This window comes from Etheostoma spectabile, unplaced genomic scaffold, assembly GCF_008692095.1.
Source record: "Etheostoma spectabile isolate EspeVRDwgs_2016 unplaced genomic scaffold, UIUC_Espe_1.0 scaffold00003593, whole genome shotgun sequence".
Taxonomy (NCBI): Eukaryota; Metazoa; Chordata; class Actinopteri; order Perciformes; family Percidae; genus Etheostoma; species Etheostoma spectabile.
The window spans coordinates 29658-46700 of NW_022603047.1; the positions used below are offsets into that span (position 1 = coordinate 29658).

The following is a 17043-nucleotide window of genomic DNA, read 5'->3' on the forward strand; positions in this document are numbered from 1 at the left end:
GAACACGGCGGTGGCTTTCAAGGTTACCACTCAGAGAAAACCTTTTCCCACATTGATCACAGCTGTACGGCTTCTCTCCAGTGGGAATGCGTTGATGTATTTTTAGATTACTCTGTTGTGTGAAAGCTGCCCCACATTGATCACAGCTGTAAGGCTTCTCTCCAGTGTGAATGCGTTGATGTGTTTTTAGGGTACTCTGTCGTGCAAAAGCTGTCCCACATTGATCACAGGTGTACGGCTTCTCTCCAGTGTGAATGCGTTGATGTGTTTTTAGGTGTCCCTGCTGTGTGAAAGCTGCCCCACATTGATCACAGCTGTGTAGATTCTCTCCAGTGTGAACTCTCAGATGAATCTTTAAATATCCAGATGTTGAGAAGGATTTCTCACAGTGCTGACAGTGGTGACGTTTGCGTCCCTTGCCTCTCTGTTTCTATAGCAACAGACAAACAGAGAGAGTTAGTGAACAACCTTCTTTAAACCCTTTCTCACAATTATAACTCTTCATTAAATAATTTATGACAAAATTAAGGAAAATATTGCTAACATGTTTTAATGAAAGCAAATCCACTTTTCATGTCCTGAAATATTCTAAATCTTTCAGGCAAACTTTAATGAAACAACTGCAACGCTGTAATGAAACAAGAAAGTGTGGCAGATGATGGTGGACCACCTGAATGCGTAAGCAGTCTACAAATATAACATGAGCACTTTAAAAGTTAGCAGAAGATAATGTTACTCAGGAACTTACCATTAAGATAAAATAAAAAATCTTATCAACAATGCTAGAATATGATGCATAGCCTACATACCTACCTCTATCTCTGTCTCTCTTTTGGACTCTGAAATCTAGAAACTGTACAAATAATGAAATTAATCAACTAAATGTCCACTGTATACATGACTGTAATAGTGTATTCATCAGTTTAAAATTGATGTAATAATATATATAAAAACCATTGAAGTGTCTTCTGCCCTCACCCCAGGAAGGCAGAAGTCTGTTTATTCTCTGAATGGGGGGTGACAGAAACCCCTCCCTCCTCGTCGTGACCTTTTTGACCAAGCACCTAAACACATATCCCAACTGGACTATTTCCTGCCATTAAACGTCTCACACATTACCACACAATCATCATAGTACACTTTAACTTTAACATCCTGTATGGCACCACGCCCTCTTCTCTCCCTCAAACATTTACCATAACCTCACGGGGGGGGTGACTTCTAGCTAGCAAAACTTTTTATGCATCAGTGGCCTCCCATTGAACCACTTCCTCAATTGACTGCACACAGCTTATTTTGCATTGTGGCCAAAATTAACTTTACCCGCTGATATTCTATAATCATGTCTACAACAAAAGAAATATCTCAACACAATATGCATTTATGATCATTAAATGAAGAAATCAGAGCCTGTGTCGCCTAGTCAAAGTGTAGGACTAAGTACCTGTTTTAAAACTGCATCAACAGCTTATAATGTCTTGTTTTTACTTTATTGGCCTACATGAAATAACAAATAACAAATATGAGTTGATATGTGTGAAACATTCAAATTTACCAACACATGAATTGATCATTGTGAATGATGTAGGACTTCTAGCTGGTCACCCTAAAATGCACCAGAATGCGGGAAATTAAGTCATGTTTGTAAATGAGAATTGGTTCTCAAACAGTTTACCTGGATAAATAAAGGTTAAATAAAAAATTAAAAAATCACGTCTACAAAATTCAAAAAGGAACCCCAGAACCCCCCCCCCAGCACAAACAGCCCCACCGAGAATATTTTTCACAAGCCGCCAATGTGATATAATAATATAAACAAAAACCCTTGAGGTGTCCTCGTCCTGTTGTTTCATGAGTGTACAGTAGTCTCCACTGGTCTAGTGAACTAAGACTATAAGTAAGGTGGATTGGACATTATAATTGTAGAATCATCCCAAATTATAGTCCCGGTTTATTGGAAAGAACACACACTGTGTGCTAAGAATGGCAAATACAATGCACATGGAAAAGTGATCTACTGTTATTCTCATGAAAACAAAAAGAAATAAATGATGTAAAGAGATGTGCTGGTCTCTGGCCAGTCTGCTGCTGTTAGAACCGTTATAGAAACACGTGTAGAGGACGTTATATATTGTCCTTCATCACTGACTCATTTAGAACTGTATCAGTCTTTTCTTATGTTCTCATCAACTGTCATACTATATTCACTACAGACTTCTAACAACAATATAACCGGCAGTTTATTAGTCTTTATAGAGGCAACGTAACAGCACCGATGACTGTCACATGGATATTTTATTTAAATAATGATAATATCAGAACTTAACTGAACAGCAGAATGCTCCTGTTGTATATTATATATTGCTAATAATAACAGTACGATGGTAAAAGCACTGCTGAGTGAACAAAGGCTGCAGGATTTATAAATCCTGGCTATTAGCCTGGTCAGGAGCAGGCTAGCTGTTAGCCTGGCTGTTAGCCTGGTCAGGAGCAGGCTAGCTGTTAGCCTGGCTGTTAGCCTGGTCATGAGCAGGCTAGCTGTTAGCCTGGTCAGGAGTAGGCTAGCTGTTAGCCTGGCTGTTAGTCTGGTCATGAGCAGGCTAGCTGTTAGCCTGGCTGTTAGCCTGGTCATGAGGAGGCTAGCTGTTAGCCTGGTCAGGAGTAGGCTAGCTGTTAGCCTGGCTGTTAGCCTGGTCATGAGCAGGCTAGCTGTTAGCCTAGTTTATACATCCAGAAACCCTGGAAAACCCCGGCCTAATCCACTATCTAGGTCTTGTGAATAGGCCTCCTAGTTTAGACTCGTTGTTGTGTCCTAAACACTGACCTGAACATGGCTGGTACAGTAGGCCGGGCCTGCTGCTGGTCCTCTGGGGACCTGGTTGGTCCACTGCTCTGGGTTCTGGTCCTCCTCCATTCCTCTATTGTACTGAAAACCTCATAAAAATTAAAACCACAAGTGCAATAGTTCAAAAGAATAGGAGAATTAAATGTGGACTCTTAAACATCAGATCTCTCTCTTCTAAAGGTGTACTAGTAAATGAATTGATATCAGATTCTAATATTGATCTATTCTGTCTTACTGAAACCTGGCTGGGTAATGGAGAATATGTTAGTCTAAATGAGTCCACCCCCCCCAGTCATATTAATACTCACATTCCTCGAGGCGCAGGCCGAGGAGGTGGAGTTGCAGCTATCTTTGATTTTAGTCTACTAATTAGCTCTAAACCTAAACTAAATTATAACTCATTTGAAAGTCTTGTTCTTAGTCTTTCACACCCAAGTTGGAAATCAATGCAACCAGTTCTATTTGTTATAGTGTACCGAGCACCTGGTCCATACTCTGAATATTTATCCGAATTTGCAGAGTTTCTATCGAACTTAGTGCTAAAAACGGACAAAGTTATTATTGTAGGGGATTTTAATATTCATGTGGACGATGAGAATGATAGCCTTAGCACTGCGTTTATCTCTCTATAAGATTCTATTGGCTTCTCTCAAAGTGTACATAAACCGACTCACCGTTTTAACCACACCCTCGATCTTGTTCTGGTATATGGTGTGCGACAGTATTTTATCTAAAGACTTAACAGTAACAGCTATTTTACGTTGTGTTACTAGTTGGACAATACTAAAATGTGTTATAATACATTCTAGATTGTGTCTCTGGATATATGATTGCTTTGGTATGTAATTCTTATTACTCTAACTTTAGCATTGACTTGAATGTTGAATTCAGTAAGTGCTACTTGTTGGGGCAGTTGAACATGTCAATGATAAAGACTAACTAAAGATGGATGTCATTGTAATCACATTGAGATCACCTCAAATAGAGACACTGATGATTATTGGGTTCATAAGTGCTTCTCTTTGGGGTTGTCTTGGTAGTGAGTTCATCATCAGACATATCTCTGAACAAATGCAGAGACAGCCTATTTTACAATTCTTCCCAACAATAGTAAAATGAATTCATCGGGCAGCAAAACTACCCACAGCACTGACTTGTGTATGCATTAAGTGCTACTTGTTGGTGTAGTTTTGCTGACCTCTGAAGTCCAGGTTTTCCTCCATAAAGAAATGTATAAAATGGATATTCTCCCCGGTTACTAGTTGAACAATGCTGAAATGTTCCAGGTCCAAATTTGTTGCAGGCCATGACGGACCACTGAAGTCACAACGACCCACGGGATCTACATGAATTCATGTATGATCACGCGATATAACAGGATGTAGTTTCTATAAACAGAACCACAAAACCTTATGAATGAACTAGCTTAAACTTGCATTTCTCTGAATTTCATGTGTTTTCATGTATCATCTTAAGTCTGTGTTGATATAGTTTCTGTGTAAATGTAACATGCCTTTTTCATTTGCTACCAGGGCTTAATGAGTAGCATGGGGATTGGGTGGACATGATGATGGGATGCAAACAGAGGTAATGACTGCAACAACTAGGTGCTGCAGGGATTTGAACCCTAGATCTCCTGTTTACTAGACAGGCACTTTAACCAGCTAAGTCACAACACCCTCTTGAGTACTACTTACAAACAAACCAACAAACTTACTCTCATTCAGAAGCTATAGACGAGCGGTGCAAATATTTCATCAGTGATGTGGTAAGCTTGTGGTAAGAAATTGGTCCTGAGTCTGTTGGTTTTGGCGTAAAGTGCTCTGTAGCGCCTACCAGAGGGGAGAAGCTGGAATTGGTTGTGTCCGGGGTGAGATGGGTGTCCGGAGTGAGATGGGTGAGAGGGCGCGAGGCCATCCGTCATCACCTGCACACTTGATGAGTGCCATCGGTGGAAGTCTAAACCAATGATTCCCAAAATGGCTGACCTAACAGCGTGCACCCCACCTGCACCTATTAAAGCCAGCATTCCACTACACTGGTATAGACTGTTTTCAGCCACATATAATGTTATAAGACAACAACACATGTTACTTTTGTGCTCTGGAAAATTAGGCAACTGGTAACTTTGTTGCACCGGTTAAGAATAACGAATCATATGCATACACTTTATTAAGTGAGAACCAGGCACTGCTGGGATTTGGACCCAGGATCTCCTGTTTACAAGACAGGCGCTTTAACCACTAAGCTACAGCGCCTTCTACAGAAAAGCCTGTCTTGCAAGAATACAATGAGCTAATGAACAGGGTTGCTTCCATCCATCCACCTTCGTCCAGCAGCTCCAGTAGGGGACCCCTACGAACTCCGGCAAATGAAAACAACTGGACGTGTCCTTGAGCAACGCCTCAGGACTCACTGTTCATAGGCAGACCTACCGAGAACCACAGAAGTCCTATGCAAGGACCTTGAGAGATGAGAGACCCTTTCCCCACAGCCCTGGTAAAATCCAACCTCCATACCATAAGTCCCCTCATCACAAAGATCATTATTCAATTCAATTTTCAATTCAATTTTATTTATAGTATCAATTCATAACAAGAGTTATCTCAAGACACTTTACAGATAGACCACATATCCACTCCCTCCGGTCAGGCGGTTCAGTCAACACTGAAAACAGCTGTTATCATGCCATTTCTCATGGAAAGCCATGGAAAGCTTAAAACACAGTCCTAATTTAGTCCTCCTCAACAGTCAACATAGTGTTTGCCGTGTGGCATGTCTGTTTTTATTTCTCTCATGTTAACAGTATTGACCAATACGGTAGGCATTCTAACCTCAGCTGACACGCTCACGCCATGCAGGCAGTGTGCAGGAGCCCTAAGCTTCCAAGGTAAGACTGAAATTCATGATATTAAAAACTTTATAATCTTTACACTAAAGTTGCTAAAACACCTCCAACAAAAGGCTTTTATTCGCTTTACATTGACACATGTAATGTTATGGTACAAAACAACATAACATGTCACTTTAGTGCTCTAGAAAAACAGGCTTCATCTTTGTGGCACATGTTAAGCATCACAAACCATGTGGAAACACTTTATTAAATGACAACCAGGCACTGCTAGCATTTGGACCCAAGACTTCCTATTTACAAGACAGGCGCTTTAACCACTAAGCTACAGCGCCTCCTACAGTGAAGTCTGTCTTGCAAAAATATGATGACCTAGTGAAAAGGGTTCCCTCCATCCATCCATCTTTGTCCAGCAGCTCCAGCAGGGGACCCCAAACTGCCCTTTGCCGAGCCACATAAACCAGCTCCAACTGGGGGATCCTGAGGCTTTCCCAGGCCAGGTTGGAGATGTACTCTCTCCACCTAGTTCTGGGTCTTCCCCGAGGCCTCCTCCCAGCTGGACGGGCCTGGACCAGCTCTCTACGGAGAACCCCAGGAGGCATCCTTACCAGATGACCCAACCACCTCAGTTGTTTACAACGAGTACCTCCATAATGCATCCATGCATCTGTGGTCATCCCCAGAGGTGCTGTGGCTTAGTTGGTTAAAGTGCCTGTCTAATCAGCAGACGTTCCTGAGTTCAAATCCCAGCAGCACCTTGTTGTTGCAGAGATTACCTGTACATGTTTTTAAGTTGCCTGCTAATCAGATGTTGTTGTGGATGGGGCATTAAGTCTGACTCAGTGGCGAGGGAAATGGAGCAGTTGACTGACACAGAACTGTAGTGGAGCCAAAGTAGCGCATTTATTAATTAATTTCATTAGTTGTCAGGCAAATAGAACACCTTGTTGGCATGTTATTAGTGTTTCTGTGTAAATGTAACATGCCATTTTCATTTGCTACCAGGGTACTTTCACAAGGATTGGGTTGACATGATGATGACACGCCAAAAGAGGTCATCTCTCCAACAACAAAGTGCTGCTGGGACTTGAACCCAGGATCTCCTGTTTACTAGACAAGCACTTTAACCAACTAAGCCACAGCACCTCCACAAATAACTGTCCTGTTAAGTCTTGATTTGTCTTTTACCTTGTACAAGCTAAACATACAGTATACTGACTGGCAGTATTGGGAGTAACGGCTTAGCTCGCTTAGGCTTGGCGGATCAATCCTATCCAGTAGATAGTCTGCAGAAGAGGTATAAGTACCTGACAGGTCTCTCCCTTCAGCAGTTTAAGAACGCCAGCCCACTCCTTCCCATTGGTGCTGATCATCCACATCTCACCCTCATAGAGCCAGTGAAGCTCGGTCCACCAGGTGGACCAGTCACCATTCGAACCAGACTGGGGGGGAACGTTTCAGGGCCCAGCACGGATCGTGGAGCAACAGCTACGGCCGCAACAGTGCCTTCTCAAGTCCACTGTTCCTTCCAACATGGAGCTTTCCAGATTGTTGAAAACCTCTAGCAGCTGGATGTGCTGCCATACAAAATAAGAAAGTGGTAACCAGGTCAAGATAAGACCAGGAGGCAGTAAGTCTGCTTGAAGAGAAGACTACGCGTGTGAAGTTCGACAGAATACGCCGCTATGCTGTAACAGTTTCCCTAACTCACTGTTTTAAGATATATTCGATGTACTATATTCAACTGCTTGGCTTTGTAGCGATATATGGGTGATTGTCACACTCTGTTCTCATAAAAGCTTATGCAAGCATTTCACAAAATGTTCTTTTTGTTGAAACATGTATCTCACGTTCTCTTATTGAAACATGTATCTCACTAACCAAGGACGGAGGCCCAACCACATCACACACACACACACACTATGCTGTTTGTATCAACCTATAACCCAACCACATGATTACACACTCACACACTATTATTGTTTGTATCAACCTATAAATAAAGGAACAAGGGACTGCCTTGGCGCGACTCTCTCTTGGGTGTTCAGCCCAGCAGGTTGCCCTTTGTACAAAGTAGCTCGGTTGTCCCGTGTCATCTCTTGAGCCATCTTAAACGTGAAGAGAGAAATCTCTTCACACTCACCCGGCAAGGGAAAAGTACAACGCATATAAATTAAGGTAATGGGTGGATCTCTGATATCTATCGGCTATAATCTAGTCCTGCCTACTTTATTTACACAACCCCAGAATACCCTCACCCCCATAAACACCCTACTTGCCTCTAATTTGGCTCAATAAACATGCTAATAAAATAAAAAGAAGATCATGGAATATACACTCACCGGCCACTTTATTAGGTACACCTGTCCAACTGCTCGTTAACACTTAATTTCTTTTTTTTTTTTTATATTCTTTTTTTTATTTTGATCTTACATGTCCATACAATATAGTCCATGACACTACCTGACATACTTCTCATTGAGCCATTTGCAATTATACAATAATAACCCACACAAACAAAAGCATCACCGGCTCGGTAGACAGTACTAAAGTAAGCCAGGACCCTTTAGACATTCATTCTACATTACATACTCATAACCATTTTTAGACCTAGTAAAATCAGAATGAAAACTGAACAAACATGTTGGGGTAAACCTCAATGACTCAAAAAGCCCTCTTCCGAGGGGGAATAATAACAAATTAAAAAAAAAGGACACCCAAATCTACTTTAAACAAATGAAGGGCGTAATGGAGTGATGTATGTTATCCATCTTTCCATCTTTTCAAAAAAGTTCCCTGTTGCAGTCTCAAAGCAAAAGTAATCCTTTCCATCTTGAAAATATCGTAGATAATGTCAATCCATTCCTCCATGGTGGGTTTTCTGGTTTTAACCACCTTCTAGTAATAGCTTTTCTACTAGCAGCACTTAAAATCTGAAACAAGTATTTGACATGAGAAGAAACATTTTTTGTTGTTAAGGCACCTAAATATAAAGACTCAAATTTAAATTGAATGTCCACCTGAAAAATACTTTGCAAAGCTTATAAACCTCCCTCCAAAATGGAATCAATAATGTACAGGACCAGAAAATGTGAAAATGATTTGCTTCGAGGCACCCACATTGTCGCCAACATGCCGAAGAATTGGTGTAGTGCTTCCTTTGAGCTGGAGTAATGAAAAACCTTATAAGGTTTTTCCAGCAAAACTCTTGCCATAAAGATGAACTGGAAGTTTTCCACTGTATCTCACATAAGTTCTCCCAATCTTCTTCATTTAAGACAAAATTTCCTTCCTGTTCCCATTTTTGCTTTACAGACATTGAACTACCTTTTGTTTGTTGTAGCCCCTTGTATATTCTTGAGATGAGCTTCCGGTTAGAGCCAACAAGATAAGCCTCTATAAACACTTTTAACAGAATGTTATCCCCGCCTACTATTGTACACCTCTTCTGCATTTGGTCAATATAATGCCGGACCTGAAGGAATCTGTAAAAATCATCCTTATCTAAGCCAAATTGCCTCCTCAGATTTTGAAAGCTATTCATAGTCCCCTTATGCAAAAATGTACAGTATGCTGTTAAGCCTTGCGAAGTCCATCTCTTAAATCTTGCGGCCCATCTATTAGGCAAAAAATCTGTATCAAACGCACACCATCTCAAGACCTTTACCCCATCCTTCAGGTTACTTTGAGCTATTACCTTGTTCCATATCTTAAGTGACAAACAGATCCATGGGTTTCCCAATTCCTTTAAATTATATAACAAATCCTTGTCCCCAATTGCAGCCTGAATTGGAAATTTATCTGACATAGCACCCTCAATCTCCTTCCATCTAGCACGATAATCTGGGTTGCACCAGCATATTAATGGCCTCAGTTGAGCAGCGGTATAGTAGTCATTTAAGCATGGGAGAGAAACCCCGCCCTTGATTTTTGTCAATTGTAATCTCTGGTATCTAATTCTTGGCCTTCGTCCCTGCCAAATGAACCTTGAAATAAGCTTGTCCCACTCCTGAAATTGTTGGTTGGGTATATCTATTGGAAGAGATTGAAAGAGATACATCAATTTCGGCAAAATAACCATTTTGACCGATTCCACTCGTGATCCGAAATTAAGAAAAGGTAAAAGATCCCATCTCCTTATGTCTTCCCTAATCTTTTTGTTCAAGGGAAGGTAGTTAAGTGAGAACAAAGTTGTCAAGTCTATTGGAATGTTCACCCCCAAATATCTAATTGAACCCGAGTCCCATTTCAAATTATACTTATTTTTCAAATTTACAGAAGGGCTGTAGTTAAAACATAGAATTTGTGTTTTAGGAACATTCAGCTTGTATCCAGAAAAGATCCGTATTGCTCCAATAATTCCAATAGCCGTGCCAAAGACTGTTCAGGGTCAGTTAAATACACCAGTACATCATCAGCGAACAGCGAAATAATTTGTTCTCCCCCATACATAACGATTCTTTAATATTGTTGTCCTGAATGATCCATTGACTCAGGGGCTCAATAAAGATTGCAAACAGGAGGGGGCTAATTGGGCAGCCCTGTCTTGTTCCTCTTTCTAATGAAAAGGGGCTAGAGACAGCCCCATTTATTTTAATTCTTGCCCTTGGGCTATCGTAGAGAGCTCGTAATGTTTTAATAAAGGTACTATGAAATCCAAAATTATCCAAAATTTTGTACAAAAAAGACCAATTTACACAGTCAAACGCTTTTTCTGCGTCCAGCCCCACTAGTACTGCATCCAAATTATTTTCTGTTATATGGTTAATTACATGTAAAGTCCTTCTAATACTATCTTGAGTTTGTCTTCCGCGAATAAAACCCGTCTGGTCAAGACTAATAATTAATGGTAGCAGTCCCTCTAATCGTTTGGTTAGTATATGAGTAAATATTTTATAATCCTGGTTCAACACGCTTACTGGTCTATAATTACCGCATTCCGACTTGTCCTTCCCCTCCTTCGGAATTAAAGATATTACCGCCTCCCTCCAAGAGGGAGGTATACTGTTCTCTTTAAGAACCAGTTAAAGGTGGACTGCAGCACAGAGGTCAAAGAACCCTCCATGACTCTGTACCATTCGGAAGGGAACCCGTCCGGACCTGGAGCCTTATTTGGTTTAAGATGCGATATGGCTGAGCGAATTTCTTTCTCTGTTATTTCTGCTACAAGAATCCTACTTTGCTCACTATTCAATTTAGGCAGATGAATTTTCTGAAAGAAATCTTCCATTTTCTCCATCTATTTGAGGCTGGGAGTATAGTTTTTTATAATAATTTTCAAAACAATCTTGTATTTCGTTTAATTTGTAATGCATAGAATTAGTAATAGGATTTTTTATTTTATGAATTGAATTCTCTGCTTGTGTTTTTTCAGCCTATAAGCTAACAATTTGCTGGCTTTCCCACCCCCTTCATAATATTTCTGTTTTGTAAAAATTAACTTTTTTGTATATCCTTTGTATAAATCTCATTTATTTCGTTCTTTTTCTTCCAAGTAGCTCTCTATCTTTTTTATCATTTGTATCTTTGTGTTTTTGTTCCAATTGTTTTAATTCTACTTCCAACTGAATTAACTCTTTTTGTCTACTCTCTTAAGGTGAGCACTGTATCCAATTATCTTGCCTCGAAGCACAGCTTTACATGCATCCCATAATATTGTAGGGGGGACTTCACCATTGTCATTCTGGTCTAAGTATTCAGCAATATCCCTCTTAATTTGTTCCTTCATCTGAATCAGTACAAATGTATTTAACCTCCATAAGGTGTCTTTCCGGTACTGGTCCAGATTCAGTTCTAAATAAATGGGGCTATGATCCGAAAGGTCCATGTTCCCACATCGCAGCCTACTACCCTGTTTAGGTCTTGAGCAAAAGTAAGAAAATAATCAATCCTCGAGTATGCCAAGTGTGGATTTGAAAAAAAGGTGTAGTCTCTCTTTGAAGGGTTTAATTCTCTCCAGATATCAATTAATCCGATTTCTTTCATAGACAAATTGAACTTTTTACTTATCAAATTGGGCTGGACTGTGTGTGTATTTGAGGAGTCCAGTTTGGGATTTAGTCTAATGTTGAGATCCCCCCCACAGATTAGGACTCCATGGGTCTCTGCTGTTATCAAATCAAATATCTGTTTAAAAAACTTCCAGTCAGAGTTAGGAGGAGCGTAGATGTTAAATAAAGTAACCAATGAGCCCCCTAAATTTCCCCTCACTAGAATAAATCTTCCCTCTGTGTCCTTTTTTTCAAAAATGGGTTCGAAACTAGTCTTGTTAGATATCAATACTGCCACCCCCTCCTGTGCCCCGCCTTATACGATGATGAGTACTGATGCTTAAAGCCCAATCGTTTTAATTTAACATGTTCTGTATCCGAAAGATGCGTTTCCTGTAAAAACGCAACCTCAACTCTCTCTCTCTTTAGTTTAGTTAATATCTTACTTCTCTTGATGGGGTTGACAAGGCCATTCACATTATAAGTTGCTATTTTAACTGATTGCATTCAGTAAGGAAAAGAGAAAAATAGATAAATAAATCATCCCCCTAATTGACCATGAGTAACAAAAAGAATCCCAGGATATACCCCGCAAACAACATAGAATGGCAGCAAGAACTGCTGCAACACAGGAACACAATAAGAACAAAAAAGATAGAAATAAAAAGACTTCCAACTGTGGGGTCTTAATATTGACCCTGGTGAAGCCCTGATGGAAAAGGGCTCTGAGGTAGAGCCTCCCCCCTAACAAATGGGAGAGGGCCTTCATGCATGGTATCGACTCTGTCTTGGCAAAATATAAAAGAAAATCCCCCCGACGTTTACATTATAATCCTGGTTATGCAGCCCGTTCAATGCCTCTTTAATAAGCAGGACGTGTTAAAGGACGTAATTCCTCTCTCTACTGGGAGTCCCGAGCGAAAAATGAAAAAGAAAATAACGACTCAACGGACTCACCCGTTATACTTTCAGCTAACTCGCACACAGCGATTTCAGTTAACTAACAGTCAACCTGAATCCTGGTGTCTAAAAGCCTGTAATTTTTCCTTGAAATCCGAAGCTCTGCCAGCTCTATGCCGGTTCCCTGGTCTCTTGACGGTATGCCACGTGAACCGCTGGATCCGCTCCAACAGCGAGTCCGGGTGTTTAATTACCGACACCGGGAACCCCCTCTTCGCCATATCCTCCGTAGCCTCCTCCGCCGAACCATACATCACAGTTCCTTCCTGGTAGAAAACTCTAAGCCTGGCGGGGAATGGCGTCTGAAATCGGATTTTCTTCTCCTTCAACACCGCTTTTGCTTCGGCATACTCCCTTCGCTTTTTCAAGACATCCGGCGCGTAATCGTGATCGAGATTGACTCTTTCCCAAAATGTTGAAATCCTCGCTTTTGCCAAGCCATTCTCAACAGCTCTTCTTTCATCCTGTAGCTTGACATCTTGACAACGATGGACCTCGGCGTGGCTTCCCCGGGCGGCCTCGGCATCAAGGCGCGGTGAGCTCTTTCCACTCGAAGTTCAAATGTAGCTGGAAGCTCCAAGCCCTCCGCAGCAAGCTCTCCACATACATCACCATCGATGTGGAATTTTCCTCCGCACCCTCTTTAACTCCGTGAATTCTGATATTTTCTCGCCTGGAGTGGCCCTCTAAGTCAGTCAGCTTAGCGTCTAGGTGTATCTGAAGGGTGTAGCAACTCCTGCACGGTATCCTCAGCCACTTGTAACCGCGTTTCAGTCGCGTCAATCCTCCTCTCCGCCTCTTCGATCCTAGTATTGGATTTATTAATTTCTTCCCGAATCGCATTCAGCTGCTGACTGCTGTCTTTTCTGAACTCTCTCAGCTCTTTAAGTATGAGGCCAAAGTCCCGGTCTCACTTTGACCCGCTCCGAGTTGCGTATGCGTTTCATCATCGTCCTCCTCCATTAACATTACGCTGCTAGGCGATGAAGTTGGCTAGCTCCTTCGACGTCGAGTAACTCTGTCTGCTTTGACTTTTTATTTTCCCTTTGGCATTCTCAAACCCACTGTCTTAAACCACCCTGAAAACTAAGTTTGTTTCTAAATAATCGTGTTGTAGTGGGTAATTTTGTCCGAAATTGTCGGGAGCACTTTCTCTAAGCCGCCATCTCCTGGTTCGTCAAACCGGAAGTCCCTAACACTTAATTTCTAAGCAGCCAATCACATGGCGGCAACTCAGTGCATTTAGGCATGTAGACATGGTCAAGAGAATCTCCTGCAGTTCAAACCGAGCATCAGTATGGGGAAGAAAGGTGATTTGAGTGACTTTAAAGTGGCATGATTGTTGGTGCCAGAAGGGCTGGTCTGAGTATTTCAGAAATTGCTAATCTACTGGGATTTTCACGCACAACCATCTCTAGGGTTTACAGAGAATTGTCCGAAAAAGAAAAAACATCCAGTGAGCGGCAGTTCTGTGGGCGGAAATGCCTTGTTGATGCCAGAGGTCAGAGGAGAATGGCCAGACTGGTTCGAGCTGATAGAAGGGCAACAGTGACTCAAATAACCACCCGTTACAACCAAGGTGGGCAGAAGAGCATCTCTGAACGCACAGTACGTCGAACTTTGAGGCAGATGGGCTACAGCAGCAGAAGACCACATCGGGTGCCACTCCTTTCAGCTAAGAACAGGAAACTGAGACTACAATTTGCACAAGCTCATCGAAATTGGACAATAGAAGATTGGAAAAACGTTGCCTGGTCTGATGAGTCTCGATTTCTGCTGCGACAGTCGGATGGTAGGGTCAGAATTTGGCGTCTACAACATGAAAGCATGGATCCATCCTGCCTTGTATCAACGGTTCAGGCTGGTGGTGGTGGTGTCATGGTGTGGGGAATATTTTCTTGGCACTCTTTGGGCCCCTTGGTACCAATTGAGCATCGTTGCAACGCCACAGCCTACCGAGTATTGTTGCTGACCATGTCCATCCCTTTATGACCATAATGTACCCAACTTCTGATGGCTACTTTCAGCAGGATAATGCGCCATGTCATAAAGCTGGAATCATCACAGACTGGTTTCTTGAACATGACAATGAGTTCGCTGTACTCAAATGGCCTCCACAGTCACCAGATCTCAATCCAATAGAGCATCTTTGGGATTTGGTGGAAACGGGAGATTCGCATCATGGATGTGCAGCCGACAAATCTGCGGCAACTGTGTGATGCCATCATGTCAATATGGACCAAATCCTGAGGAATGCTTCCAGCACCTTGTGAATCTATGCCAAGAAGAATTGAGGCAGTTCTGAAGCAAAAGGGGGTCCAACCCGTTACTAGCATGGGGTACCTAACAAAGTGGCGGGTGAGTGTAAGTGTACTGCGTGTATTATAGACACAACTAATTAAACATCGGACACACCCACTCTATACAAACATGTTAAAGCACTCAAAGAATCCCACACATTAAAATTGTTATAGACATGGGAGAAAAAACAACAATACACTCATGCATTTCCCATACATAAAAGCTCCTTTAAGTTACATGAAGTACAGGTGACTGCTCAACATGCCTCCACCAAAATACTGCTTTACAGTCCAACATCCAAGGCTATTTTACCCCTTAGCTTACTTAAAGTAGAAGTGGATAGTGTAGAGGTTGATTTTTTTAATTTCACCAATACTCTAGCTTAATATTAGGTTCCACAGACTTGAACTCAAATCACTGGATTCAAAGTCCAGAGTGCTCACCATTACACCGTGGAAACCGGCTCTGAAAGACCACATGGGTTTCCCAGGCAGCTTCTTTCATAGTATCAACACTTACGCTATTGAAGGCCAGAGATGGCAAACGTACTCACTTTCCGTACTTAAGTAGAAGTACAGATACTTGTGTTAAAAATACCGGTAAAAGTGGAAGTACTGATTAACTTCTTTACTCAAGTAAAAGTAACTAAGTACAGGCTTGGAATTTACTTAAAGTATAAAAGTAAAAGTAGCCTTGCGAAAGCTACCTGGAGCACACAAATGTTACCAGAGAGACGCTGAGGAACTCCAGTGGACATGGAGGACATGTCTTTATATGGCAATGGTTACATTTTAAATGGCTGTCTGCCAATAGGCCTAAAACATAACATATATGGTTATTATGACAGAAACTGGGACTCCAGGTTAATAAGATTCTGACTCATTAGCAAGATATGAATTCAGTTGTGTGTGCTAACGTTAGCGCCATCAAGCCTCAATGATTTGCTGTGAATTAATGCAGAGTGCTGAATCGGTTGAGTTGTCTTAGTCGTGCGTCAAATGCAACGTACAGTAGATGTTTACCATCCATTTAGATGAATATGGTATTGATGACGTAAACAATAATAAGGATAACTCCAGTGAAATGATGTGAAAGTTGAAAGTGTTGATGCTTCATTAAGATCAACGTGCAACCTAGCTAACAAGTGAAGACCACACCAAAACCACTAGCTAAACTTACTTTAAATGTGAAGAATTATAGACCAATAACAGGCTTAAGTGAACTGACAACATGAGTTAGACGACTTACAGTTCTCAAAGACTCTCACACACAATCTCAGATGATTATCCTCGGGACAGCTAGTCTCTTTTCATTTCTCTCTTTTTTCACCGTGTGGCGAGCGCGCACCCGCTCGCGGTGTGAGCCGCGTGTCCGCGCTATTCTCGATTATGACAACGTTCTTGTACAAAACTAAAAGCCAGCAAGCCATTTTGAAAATGTAAGGAGTAGAAAGTAGGCTACGATATTTTGGTTAAAATGTAGGAGTAGAAGTAAAAAGTTGCCACAAAAATAAATAGTAAAGTAAAGAAAATATCAGAAATTCTACTTGAGTACAGTAACGAAGTATTTGTACTTCGTTATTCCATCTCTGTTGAAGGCACACAACAAATTACTGGCTAACTTAAATCATTTAGTAAGCTAAGCGTTCACACAGGATGTGGAAAAATGCAAGTCAAGAAAAGGTTTTTAAGGACTTGCCACAAACAATGAATACAGCAGTAGATAGATCTACAGTGACAAAAGATGTAACTTAGTTGGGTTGATAATGCAAATGCTCACAAATGGTGCAGCTGCATTTGCAATTCAATAGCTTGCACAAATGCATGTCCACTATATTGTAAAGTACAGCTGAGCTCAAGCTCCCAAACACCATGTCTGAGAAAGTAGCTCTAGACGGAAATAATCATGTCAGAAGTGGGATTTGAAACTAAGCCTCCAGTGGAGACTGCGACCGAACGGAGCGCTTGGAAGATCGGCATCCTGTCTGAAAAGCCGAAAAAAAATTATTATACTTCACAGAAATAGTAGACGGACCCAACTGGTTCATGATAAGTGGGTGTTAGTCATCAGGTCATAGTTATCAAGGGAAGGTTTCC

General features: G+C 41.4%; 2 non-coding genes across 2 annotated transcripts; both read right to left on the minus strand.

Annotated features, from left to right (window-relative positions):
• Positions 1-5030: 5030 nt before the first annotated feature.
• Positions 5031-5103, minus strand: trnat-ugu (transfer RNA threonine (anticodon UGU)). The gene has a single exon. It is a non-coding gene; the product is annotated as a tRNA-Thr (tRNA).
• Positions 5104-6768: 1665 nt separating this feature from the next.
• Positions 6769-6842, minus strand: trnat-agu (transfer RNA threonine (anticodon AGU)). The gene has a single exon. It is a non-coding gene; the product is annotated as a tRNA-Thr (tRNA).
• Between the last annotated feature and the right edge of the window lie 10201 nt (positions 6843-17043).